Consider the following 13,382-nt stretch of genomic DNA (forward strand, 5'->3'; position numbering starts at 1 on the left):
TTATCATTCCCTCCTTAATACACTTTATTATTTGGGCCTCTATGACTCACCCACCTCTCTCCCTAACTCACTGGTTACTCCTCATTTTTCTTTGCTGGTTTCTCTTCTGTACCTCAAGCCCCTAATGTTGGAGTGCTCTCAGCACTGACTTATTGGTCTTATATTTTGTGTGCACTCACTCCCTTGGTGATCTTATCCAATCCCTTGATTTTAAATTCTATATATATGCCAAAAAACCCCACAAATTTATATCTTTACCCAAGACCTCTTTCCTGAACTCCAGATTGATATATCCAGATGGCTAACAGGCTTCTAAAAAGAGAATTCCTGATGTTCTTGCCCAAACCTAATCCAGACAGTCCAGTTGATGGAAGCTCCATCTTTCCAGATGCTCTGTCAAAAAAAAGTCTTCGGGGGCATTTTAGTCCCTTTATTTCTTTCATACCCTACATCTAGTCCATTAGGATACTGACTCTAGTTTTAAAAATGTATCAGAATGGAATTACTTCTTACCTCTCTCTCCTAGAGCTGCAATAACTTCTTAACAGGCTTTCCAGCTTCTATACTTGCCCCTCAGAACCTTCTCTCAACACAGAAGTCAGAGTGGTCTTTGAAACACTATGTCAAGCACTCCATTGGATCACCAACGTTTTCACAATGGCCTACTGGTGCTACATCATAGAGGCCTTCCATAACCCCTCTGATTTCACCTCCTACTACTGCCTCCCTTGCTCACTTTACTGCACTCACATAGCCCTTCTTGCCTCAAACACAACAGGCATAGCCTTGGTGTCAGCTCTTCTGCCTCACACACATCTGCACAGCAAATTTCCTCACCTCCTGCAAGCCTTTGCTCACTTCATGCCTTTGCAATGAACCTTGACCATCCTACCTTGATCAGGCACTCCTCATCTTTCTTATCTGAATCTACCTTTCCCTTTTCCATAGCATTTATCACCTTCTCATGTTCTATATAATTTACTTATTACAATTTTTGCTCATTTTCTGCCCTCCCATGCCAGAATGTAAGCCATGGGATAGCAGGAATCCTTTCTTATTTGTTTATCGATGTATCTCAAGTATCTTCGGTACCTCATAAGTATTTTATATTCGTTAACAAATGATGAATCAATAGATCACTGAATGGGTGAATAGGGAAGACTGGTTTTATAACTATCAGATAATAGCCAACATCACACGAAGCTACATGTGAAATAATAAGCTTAATACAACTTCATTCTAATTATACAATCAATGCCCAATCCTGCTGTCCCTTCTTGATCATTTGATATCTGTGATCGATAGAGAGTCTTTGGAGTTCATGTCTCCTCACTGTGGAGACACTTGCCCTTCATCCACCTGAACTCACAGAAAAAAATTGTAATCTTGGGCTGAAGAGACATGGAGAGTTCTGTACTCATCCTGGCAGACATAAAATAATGCCTATAAGATAGCTACCTTATATTTCTGCTATAAAAAGTATAAAAAAGAAGAGCAGTAATTAACAGTTATTGAGACCTAACCCTGTGACAGACATTATTCTGAGGTTTCACAAGTATAAACTCATTTCTTCCTTGCAATAACCTCCACCCCCTGACCTCACACTTCTCTCCCCATTATTGGATGTGATCCATCTAGACAACAATCAGAAAGTAACAAAAGTGCAAGTGGGTCAGAAGGGAAGATACAAAACTGAAGAAACAGACCATGGCCTTTAACATTTCTAAAGAAAAATGTTATCTCTGTTGAGCACAGCTGCCATATCTCCATGAAGCCAGGTTGAGAAAATGTTTATGTTGACACATTGAAGGTCAAATATTCCAGGGTAATTAGATTTTTCCAAGGTGAATTATGGAGACATTCTAGTTAGAAGCAGATACAGAACTTTTGCTGTCCAGCCATAAAGCAGCACTGACTTGACAAATACACGTAGGCACATTTCTAAGCATTTTTGCTTGTAGCTTAATCAATTGTTTTACATATTTTCTGTTACTAATCTTTTACAAATTTCATTAAGATCATAAAAATTTACTAACTTACCCATCCAGAATTCAGTATCATTTCGAGTAGCTTTTTATTACCCTATATTTTCATCTCCATAAATACAAGAAAAAATGCAATTTCAACTTCTTTGAAGTCACCCTCTGCCTGCTTTCAATCATGTTAACCTTCTCAAAGTTGAAGACCATCACTTGCCCAGATATTTTCATCAACTCATTCAGCATACATTTATTGAGTTGCAATTACAGTGCTAAGCCCAAAGAAGCATAATCCACAGTCCCTCAATCAGAGAATTCAGCGTCTAATAGTAAAGGAGAAACAAATACATTGAAATAGCTTCCTGTAAGAACCTCAATGTCCATAAAAAGAGAATTAGATAAAGGAGACATTTATTCCCATGAAATTGAATACTACAATTTAAATGAATAAATTAGATTTAAATGCATCAATATGGCTACTTTTTAAAATATATTGAGTGAAAAAAGCAAATTTTCAAAAGATGTATGCAATAATTGCACTATGTTCTCTACAACAACAAAAAAGATTATAATATGACATTACGTATTGCTTACAAATATACAATGTGTAACAAAAATTAAAACCACAGATTGAGAGGTTAGGTACCAAAATCAGATTAGTGGTTACTTCTGGAGAGAAAGAAGATGAATGGGATTGGAAAATGTGTAATGTGAAATTCAACTTGATTGGTAAGGTGCTATTTCTTTATTTAAAGAAAAATATTTGAAGCCAGGAATTTTAAATGGTAAATTTTGTTAATCTGGGGTGGTAGGATATATGGCATTTTTCTATATTTTAATGGTTTTTCCCCCTAATGTCTTCCAAATGTATAAATGAGAGAGAGGAGAGTGAGGACAGGTGTCGCACTGAAAACACCATTCACAATAAATGGGAAGTGCCAAAGCTACAGAGAATGTACCAGAGATAAAAGCAGATGTCCAGAGCAGCAGTAGGAAGAGCTGTGAGGTTAAAATGGGGAGGAACCAGTGGATGGGAGCGTTCCTAGAAACCTTCCTAAAAATGCAGATGAAGTCAGGCGTGAAGAATGACCAAAAGTCCTACACGCTGAGATGAGCAAGAAGGATATTCCAAGCAGGAATGGCAGAAGGAAGGACAAATCTGCAGAAAAGAGTATGGAGCATTCAGCAGAGACAGAGCCTCGGGAGACAGTTTCAAGTTTGAAACTTAACTCTGCTACTTATTAGCTTAGTGACCTTGGGAAAGTCACTTAAACTCTCCAAAACTGATTCTTCAGCTTGGACATGGGATAATAATATCTTCCTGGTTGCATGATTGCACAGGCCAGAGAAAATATATTCCAAGATGCCTGACATATAGTGATACAGTAATGCACACAAATGAAGATTATGATTAATGGTTATTAAATGGGACTAAGACTCAGGTCTCCTGATTCCTGAGTCAGTGATCTTTTCATAACACTGCATTGCTGATTTTGTAAGTTAGCATTATCTTATATTCATGTGGCCAAACTTTCACAGTAATAAAGCAAGTGACCTCGATGGAGTCCTGGACAACTCACTGAATCTTAATTATACAATATGCCTCTTTAAAACAGTATGGAAGTTCCTCAAAAAATTAAAAATAGAACTACCATATGATCCAGGAATTCCACTTCTGGGTATTTATCCAAAGAAACCAAAATCACTAACTCAGAAAGATACATGCACCTTAATGTGCACTGCAGCATTATTTACAATAACCAAGACATAGAAACAACCTAAGTGTCCATCAATGGATAAGTAGATAAAGAAACTGTGGTATATATATAGTTGACCCTTAAACAACACAGGTTTGAACTGATCAGGCCCACTTATATGCAGATTTTTTTCAATAAATACAGTACAGAACTGTAAATGTATTTTCTCTTCCTTATGATTTTCTTCATAACATTTTCTTTTCTGTAACTCACTTTAGTGTAAGAATACAGTGTGTAATAATTTAACATACAAAATATGTGTTAATTGACTATTTATGTTATCAGTAAGGCTTCCAGTCAACAGTAGGCTATTAGTGGTTAAATTTTTAAGAAATTAAAAGTTATACATGAATTTTGAACTGCATCGGGGGGTGGGGGCAGTGCCCCTAACCCCCACATTGTTCAATGGTCAACTATCCATAGTAGAATATTATTCAGCCATACAAAATAACGAAATCTTCCCACTGCAACACAGATGGACCTTGAAGTCATTAAGCTAAGCAAAGGAAGTCAAAGAAAGACAAATACCATATAATCTCACTCATATGTAGAATCTAAAAGAACAACAATACAAAAGAAAACAAAAAACCGATCTTGTAGATACAGAGAAAACATGGTTGGTTTTCTCTGGTGGTTGCCAGAGGCAGGAGTGTGGTGTGGAGGGTAGCCAAAATTGGTGAAGGGAGTCAAAAGGTACAGACTTCTGGTAGTAAAATAAATAAATCTCATACAGCATGGTGACTCCAGATTAATAATACTGTTTTGCATATTTGAAGGCTACTAAGAAAGTAAATCTTAAAAGTTCTCATCACAAGAAAAAATTCTGTAACTATGTAAGGTTACAGATGTTAACTAGACTTATTGTGGTGATCATTTTGCAATATATACAAATACTGGATAATTATATTGTACACCTGAGACTAATATAATGTTGTATGTCAGTTATATTAAAAAATATCTCTTTTTGGTGTGCAAAGCAGCTCCAGACTCTGCCTCTCACTCCATATTGTTGATGGTTTTCTAAAACATTTCTAATTCTTTTGTCTGTCCTATATTGACCCTGAAACAGTCAAAGGCAGAACTTTTGGTCAATTGGCTTCCCAGTTGTTGAGTCAGCTGCTGGCTAAAATTTGGAATGCCAAATTTGTCTCAGCCAGGATTTAAAATAGGAAGTTACACGTTTAATGCCTTTATGTGCCTGGACTTCAATATTTACAAAAAAAAAAAAAAAAAAAAACAAGTGCATAGGACTTTGGTCACATTGCTGTTATTGATAAAGCATTCACAGATTTCTTCAATAGATTCTAATATATTTTTCATTTTATTTAGGTTGTTATGTTTGTTTAGGTTGAAAGAAAGTTTAAAAAGCATTAAAAACGACAACAACAACTTCATAAGACTTACACGATGCTGGGTTATGTGAATGGTATATGTTACTCTGAAAGTCCCCAGGCCTCTTTTATCATAGTCAGTATCAGTTAAAGGGAGGCTCCATCCACATGATTCCCAAGCACACCTCATTCCAAAGCAGATCAATGGTACCTTGCCACTCTCCTAAGCCAGCTGCAGCAGGAGCTCAGCCCAAATTTGGGCAATTGAATTATTTTTCTCAGTGAGGTTTTAGCAACCATTATTACTATCCCAGGAAGTTGTCCTTTCTTGGAGATAAACTGTCATGACAAACTCTGTTTTCTATTTAGCACATATTTCCAAATTCCATTGCTCTGCATGGAAGAGAAGAAGCATATGTTGCTTCTCAACACCACTCACTTCAAACGACTGAGAAACTCAGGGTTTAGGCCACAGGAGCAATGGACATACACCATCCAGAAATCTCCTATTGTCTGACAAAAATGCCACAAGCTTGCATTGATAACATGCTATTTTTGTTCACCATTAACCCATCACCGCTGCCAGCAACCCTTTAAAAAAAAATCAGAGCTCTCAAAAAGACTCAACCATCTCCATACCTTTTCTTTCATCTCCCAAAGAACAAAGAAACAATTCTGTGATTTTATCAGGGTTAGTTAACAATATTAATTAAAGGCACTAACTGTATCACATTGTGTTTGGTTGCAGTAGTGCTGTCACAGAGGGGATTTAAAATGTTCCAAAAATGACATCTCAGCCCTTGAGAAAAAACCCCACACAAAACCACAGCCAGGATTGGTTCTAGTGGTTGACATTTGGATCTATGTTCGAGACAAGGAAGCCAGAAAGAAAATAGGCCAAGAATCAGCAATCCTTTTAATCCAATGTCCTTTCAAAGTAATGGGGAGCAAAATATGCCACCCTACAAAGTGCCTCTTTAGCACAGGATTACTTTGAACTGAAGGCAACTAAGAAGAAACACTTCTCTGCTGCCCCCTCCCCATTGTCCTAAAAGCAGGATACAGATTTGTAAAGGGGTCCACTCTTCCCTCTACCAGGAAGGACAGACATTACTGAAGATAATTCTGGACACTTTTCAGCCCCGAGGGGGCACCAGAGGAATCTAGATAATAAACTCCATTAACTAGAACTTATCTGCCATTAGTTTCCCCATATATTAACCTTACCACAATTTGCCACCCTAGAAATTCAAAGTCTTTTTCCTTAGTCTTGTCCCTTCACTAAAAATGTATAGCATATTGTTCTTTTCTTAAGCGCTAAATGCCCAAGTTCTAACCACCCCTTTGAGTTATTCATTACTGAGTACTCCCATGTGTACATAAGACGCACTTGGTAATAAACCCGTTTGTTTTTTACCTGTTAATCTGTCTTCTGTCAGTCTAATTTGCAAGGCACCAACCAATGCACCTAAGATGGGTAGAGGGAAAGAGAGTTACAGTAAAACCTTGGATTGCAAGTAACTTGTTCTGTGAGTGTTCTGCAAGATAAGCAAACATTTCTTTTTTTTTTTTTTATTTTTTTTAATGTTTACTTTTGTTTTTGAGACAGAGAGAGACAGAGCATGAGCAGGGGAGAGGCAGAGAGAGAGGGAGACACAGAATCTGAAGCAGGCTCCAGGCTCTGAGCTCTCAGCACAGAACCCCGCTCAGGGCTCGAACTCGTCAACTGCACGATCATGATCTGAGCCGAAGTAGGACGCTCAACCAACTGAGTCACTCAGGTGCCCTGATGAGCAAACATTTCTAATAAATTTTAACTTGATAAAGGAGCGACATCTTGCAATACAAGGAGTACCTGATGCCAAATGTCACATGATCACAACTGAGCCAATGGCTCTTAAAATTCGCTTTGATATACAAGTGCTTTGGATTTACAAGCATGTTTCCAGAACAAATTATGCTTGCCAACCAAGGTTTTATGGTGTTTTCCTCCCCTACAAGAGCATACTAGAGGACAGGATGGGGCTGATAAATTACCTTTTTCAATCTTCTCTTACGAGATTACCCATCTCTGAGATTATTGGTCTAGTGTCTTCTATGATCATAAAACCTCCCAGTAATTGTGGGTAAGGGATAAATGAAGATAGGAAAAGCCATGATTTTCTTTCCATTTCTAATTTTGGGAACTTCTGAAATTAAAGGAAAATTTTCTCTTTTTTAAAAGAAGCAGAGGCCAGTAGGCACAGTACATCTGATGATGTTTTAAAGGTAACGTTTTAGAGTTCATCCCCACGGATGGGCTAGGCAACAGCAGAGAAATCTATGGAACTTCGATTAGCCATCACAGTTTTTCATTTTATTTTTTGATTAACTTTTCTCATGCATAGCTGAAAAACACTAAACAGAATGAAAGGCAAGTTTTGTAATTAGACTAGATTGCCCAGGGCGAGAGAAAAAGAGACACAAGCAAATCCTGTAATTCAGCTCCTAAGTAACATCCTCCACATGATAGAGTTCCTTCATACATTTCTTAATCAGGTTTTAAAGTTTTGCATGTATACACTGAAATAAGTGTTTCTTTTGGGAAAATGTATTTGTTTGCATCAAGGCTTTCATTTTCTCTTAAATACAACTTTGCCCCCGTACTTTATAACATACTGTACATAAAGGTATGTGGAGGCAGGAAGGAAAGGAAAAATATCATGAGAGACAAATACATGATGAAGCTTACATAAGTGACTATAGCTCTTTCAAAAACACTATTCACTTGGAGATAAAATTGGGATGTGGACCAAATCATACCCTCTGGGATAGCAAATAAAAAACTAAGTGTAGTATCCTTATTATGTGGAAAACTGCAGAACTCCTCATATAGAAAAATATCTGATTTAAGATAAAATACACTTTCATTCGACAAAATCTTCCATGTTATCTTTATGGCCAAAACAGAAAACTGTGGATGATGTGATAGAATAGTTGAAGGAGTGTACCCAAAACAGTATTGATGGTTCAATGTCATCCTGCAGCAAGGTTTCTCTTTGCCTTGGGACCAAGAGCATTTTTCATCAATAAGTTATATAAAAGAATAAGCCCAGCATATTAGTAACAAGTATACAAACTGAAAGGATTAGTGAAGATGGTAAAATAAGTATGTTAAGATTCCAGAAGGACTCAAGAAGTATAGGCCAGAACTAACAAGATATCTTTAGTAAGGATAATTCAGGAAGGTATAGTTCTACACTGGGATCAAAAACTTGGGTGCAAATTTAGAAAATGATGGAGAACTAGGAGCTAGGGTCTGTATTAGAAAAAGTCCTAGGGGCACCTGTGTGGCTTAGTCGGTTAAGCATCTGACTTTGGCTCAGGTCATGATCTCTTCATTCCTGAGTTCAAGCCCCAAGTTGAGCTCTGTGCTGACAGGTCAGAGCCTAGAGCCTGCTTCGGATTCTCTCTCTCTCTCTCTCTCTCTCTCTTTCTCTCTCTCTCTCTCTCTGCCCTTGCCCCCCCCCAAAAATAAATAAACATTAAAAAATATTTTTTTTGAAGAAAAAGTCCTGAATATGGAATTAGAGAACACCAGTGATTTAAATCAATTTAACTTGCTTATTTCCATCTATTTTCTCATGTAAAAACTGGGTATAACAGTATCTACCTCTCGGGACTGTTAGGCCATTTAAATGAGATGACATGTGAGACCAAATCTTATAGCAGTCTATGTGGACTGAGATCTTATGAGCCCCCACACAATGTCAGGATCAGTTCAAGCAGTATCATGCCTCTACCATGGTTAGCACTAGTCAAACCAGAGAATAACACTGTGATGAGGTATAGGGGCCTTGATTTTAGAGGAAGGAAAGAGAGTTAGAAAGTGTTTATTGGACATCCATTTGTGAGTCAAATAGCAGGTTCTGGGGATATTCATTAGAAGCCATGGTCACTATCCTTAAGGAGCTCTTACTCTAGAAACAAAGGATGAGAACGTCCATCTAGAAGTTGGCCAGTGTCTTACCAGCTCTGTAAGCAAAATCAATGAGAAACGGTTGTCCAAGTCACCTACTCCATCTAACCCAGTATTTGTATCTACACAATAAACATTTTTTGAAAAATGAGTGATATAAGTTTTGCTTGGAAAGAAGATAAAGGGAGAACAAGAAAACTCTCTTTAATATTTTGCAATTCTAATTTCAGAGGGAAGAGATCTATATTTGTAGCTCTAGAGAGCAGAACTGAGGCAAAAGGGTGAGAGGACAGGAGGCAGATCTGAGTTTTCTACAGAAAAACTTTACAATAAGAGCTGCTGAAACAGAGAGGACTAGCCTAAGAACTGGTAAGTGCCCCATCACCGAAAGTGTCCAATAAGGGGCTACCCAGGATGGTCAGGATGTTCTAAGGAAACTCCTACACGGAGCGGTTGGAAGCCGAACTATATGGGAAAAAAATTACTTTCCATTTTAGAGGTGCTCGTGGAAGAATTACAAGGCTGTAGTTCTAAAATCCAGTGCCTGTGTGCAAAGCCTGTCACACTAAGGGCTGGGAAATTAAACTGGGCAATAGCATTTGGTTCAAACAGAAAAACCAAGAGGGAAGATGACAACTTAAAAATTATCTCAATTTATAATGAGGACTCCACTAACTGTGTGGCATCTGGTATTGGTATGTATAGATGTACAGTCAGTCTTCAAGCTCCATGGCAGAAAGTTTTCCTGGAGTCCTTGGCTCTGACATGGGAGTCTGAATTAGAACAGCTATTCCATAACTGGTCAAGTGCATAAAGGAATTTCTCTCAGCGTGCTTGCAGAGGAGAGTCATTGCTTCAGATGTAATAGTTTATGTAACAATTCCCAGATGCAGACTCATGTCCCCCAAGACAGTCACTTCCCTATGCCTACCTAGAATAAAATGAAGCAAGTGGAGTTAACCCCAGACCGGAATGAAAGGTGCACCCATGTCCTCATTAGGGGCTACCCTCTAAGCCCTAATACCTGAACACCTCATGCTGAATCACCCTCAAGAAAAATACTAATGATAGCACTGCTGGTACTCAGTCATGGCAGACACCATGAAGATGCTCATGAACGTCCTCTATTTGATAAACATTGTTCTATAACAGCACAAATACTTATTATTGTAAGATCAGTTATCATATTTTATCTGAGCCTGAGAATCCTAAAGCTTGGCCTTCTTTGTGTGTCTCTATTCAAAGAGCACAAGCTATGGTGTCTTTTTGTGAGATATTTGCCTTCATAACTAAGACATACTGTCTGAGACCTTAAAGTAAGATTTGGATAGCAGACCGAAATTACCCCTTCAGGATATTTGTGTACTTGTACTCCTCTAAAAGTTATATGTCTTTGCTTTAAAAAAAAAAACAAATCCGGGGCACCTGGGTGGCTCAGTAGGTTAAGTGTCTGACTCTTGATTTCTGCTCAGGTCATGATCTCACATTTGTGGGATCAAGCCCTGTGCCAGGCTCTGCGCTGAGTGTAGAGCCTGCTTAAGATTCTCTCTCTCTCTCTTTCTCTCTCTCTCTCTCTCTTTCTCTCAGAGAAAAAAATCTACTTAAGATACAAGAAGAAAAGAAATAAAGAGAGAAAGAGAGGAGGAAGGAAGGAAGGAAGGAAGGAAGGAAGGAAGGAAGGAAGGAAGGAAGGAAGGAAGGAAGGAAGGAAGGAAAGGGGGGAGGGAAGGAAAGGGGGAGGGAGACAGGCAGGCTGGATCTTTCTCTTTCCAGGCCTCTTAATTGAGATCCAGGGTTTGTGAATCTCTGGCAATACAGGACCCTTTGCCTGGTACCCTGCTCTTTTATGTTCGATACCACATCAGGGACACTGATTATACTTAAAAGCTAATATATTTATTTATGGTTCTTAATGGCTCTTTCCATTGCTGCTTTACCTCTGGTCCTATTAATTAGAATCAAGGTAAAAAAAAAAAAAATCCCAAATTTTCTAGCCAGAGTTGCATGTAGAAGCAAAACCAAAGGCTTAACACAAAAGGGAAGAAAAACCGTGAAAAGTCCATTTCCAAAATTAACAAATAGAGAAAGCCTGAAAACCACACACCCCAGGGCTCCATTTTGTCTTCAAGAAAAATCAGGATCTAACTTTTCACTCAGAAGTTTCCATCTCAGGCCACTTCAGCAGCACAACATTTCAATTCTATTATTTAAGAAATGGTTTGAAATATTCCCCAATTCCGCTTAACACATCCCAGAGCACATTTCCACGGTGTGTAAGTGCACTGCCAAACAGCCAGCTCGCTGCGAACACAGGTGGGAGAGCTCGGCCAGCAGGAGAGGTTACATTTGTTTGGCAACTTCCTTCGGGCTGTGAGAGCTGAGACCACGAGAAGCTAAATTGAGAAGTGCTTCTTGATGTCTGTTGTAAACTAAGCTGAAGAGCAAAGGGCACAGCCCGAGGCCTGGAACAAAGGACAGAGCAGGAGCGGTGATGAGCCACCTGAATGATCCTGTTCCTCAGCAGGGTCACAAACCAAAGTGCTTTCCGAGGCCCATGGCTGCCATTTGGAACCTCTGGCCCTTCTGCATGAACGCCAGACCCCAGACCAGCAAGTCAGAGACAGTACTTCAATCCACCTCTCCAGCCTATATTTAATTTTTTCAGCAAACACGGTAAAAAATAAATGAGGTTGTACTTAAGCTGTCAAAGGCCTCACCACCTTACCTCACCAGAGGACTTCTGACTAGTTGGTTCTACCTTTAGTGCTACCTCCATTGGCCACAAGTTGTTATGTTAAACTCAGCCTCAAAAACGCTTAGGCTGTAATCCACAATCCGTTTTTCATTTAACGTCTAAACGTTAAGACAAATAGAAACCTCATCAGTAAACAGTGTGACAGTTATCTTTTTAACTGTCATTTCTGTAAGCTGATAACATCCCCTCCTAAATCAAGCTCAGATGTATCAGTTGTTCAAATACAAACATATTTAGCAGATTTCTGTCATTTCCTCATATGTATATTAATTTGCGAATGACTCACTTCATACATCTTGATAAACCTGAAAAACTATCTGTTGAGTTATTCACAGATGCCGGTGCTGATGCTGGCAGGGCGGAAAGCTGACAATGTATGCAGGGTCAGTGATGGGGGGGGGGGGGGGGCGGGAAGTAGCTGAATGTCATGGCCCTGGGATCATTTTAATCTGTCTTGGGGTGCAAGAAGTGTCACAGAGGTTCGCCTGAAATAAAAGTGTCCCTTTCCCTTAGCTTGTTTTGTACCACCTAATCCTCTAACTCTTTATTAAACATTATCTTTTCCATCTGCTCTAGTGAGTGTTCAGCACGTTGTGGACCAACTCCAGGCTGATTGGTTTTTATGGGCAACATGATCTCAGTTTTATGCACATACTTAGGATTATCTCAAGGACAAAGAGGATGAACAATCCATTAACTCTAATAAGCAACTACACATCTCAAGATAGTTACAGCATATATTTGATTTCAAAAGAAAAGGCTGGATTAAAACATGTCCAAAAACATCTAACCTCCAACATATAGAAATAGAATTTTCTGTTCTCCATGCTCTGGCGAGCGCTCCTACTAGAAATCACGTCTCAGTCCCACTCAATCAGACTTTCCAGCCCTTAAATCTTATTTTAAGATCTGACACTACAGCAAGAAAAAGATCCTCTTGAAAGCCCTCCTCGTGATGATCTGTGGGCAAAGCGTGCAGAAAGTACACGTGCACGCGCACACACACACGCGCGCGTGCACTTTTTTAAAGGAAAATGCATTGTTATTGCTTTATGTAGAAAACTTATTTCTTCAGTAACTTTATAATTACATGGTTTCCATGGTTTAAAATTATAAAACCTCAGTCATGAAAATTTAGTCAAATACACACAGTTACCTGAGAAAGCCAATTTATATTCTTAGCCAGTGTTACTGACAAGTATTGGAAAACCATTGCTAGTGTTTATTTCAAAATTTAGTCCAATGCAAAGTAATCTACTAGGGCCTCATTTGCCCACATTATTGTTAAAAGTTTCTGCTTACTTGATTTTCATAAGAATTCCTTTTAAATACTCATCTCTCTTTGCACCACTGTTTTATTGATGAGCTCAGTCTGTTTCTTTGGCTGACCTTTCAAACAAAGATGCTTGCTTTTTCTGTTACTTTAAATCTTTATGATCCTGTAATAATAACAATTATGATGGCATCTGATCACACTGTATATATTAATGACAAGACATATCTGGCCACTTGTCTTCACAGCTTACTGATCTCATTGATGAGAGCTGTCAGGCTGCCTCCTTGCAACTTGTAATTCAAGGTAATTAAAAATTAGCTTTTTTA

General features: G+C 38.6%; 2 long non-coding RNA genes across 2 annotated transcripts in view; one reads left to right on the forward strand and one right to left on the reverse strand.

Moving 5' to 3' along the window:
* Positions 1-9,318, forward strand: part of LOC147578153 (uncharacterized) — a 58,184-nt gene extending 48,866 nt beyond the window's left edge. Inside the window, exon 5 of the long non-coding RNA XR_015254212.1 lies at positions 9,256-9,318. This is a non-coding gene — a long non-coding RNA (uncharacterized LOC147578153). The remainder of the gene's footprint in view (positions 1-9,255) is intronic.
* LOC147578154 (uncharacterized) overlaps positions 1-12,168 on the reverse strand; it is a 60,974-nt gene extending 48,806 nt beyond the window's left edge. Inside the window, exons 1-2 of the long non-coding RNA XR_015254211.1 lie at positions 12,067-12,168; positions 6,485-6,535 (exon numbers count right to left, since the gene is read on the reverse strand). This is a non-coding gene — a long non-coding RNA (uncharacterized LOC147578154). The remainder of the gene's footprint in view (positions 1-6,484; positions 6,536-12,066) is intronic.
* Between the last annotated feature and the right edge of the window lie 1,214 nt (positions 12,169-13,382).

This window comes from Puma concolor, chromosome C1 (genome assembly GCF_028749965.1).
Source record: "Puma concolor isolate L17-30 chromosome C1, mPumCon1.1.hap2, whole genome shotgun sequence".
NCBI classification, from domain to species: domain Eukaryota; kingdom Metazoa; phylum Chordata; class Mammalia; order Carnivora; family Felidae; genus Puma; species Puma concolor.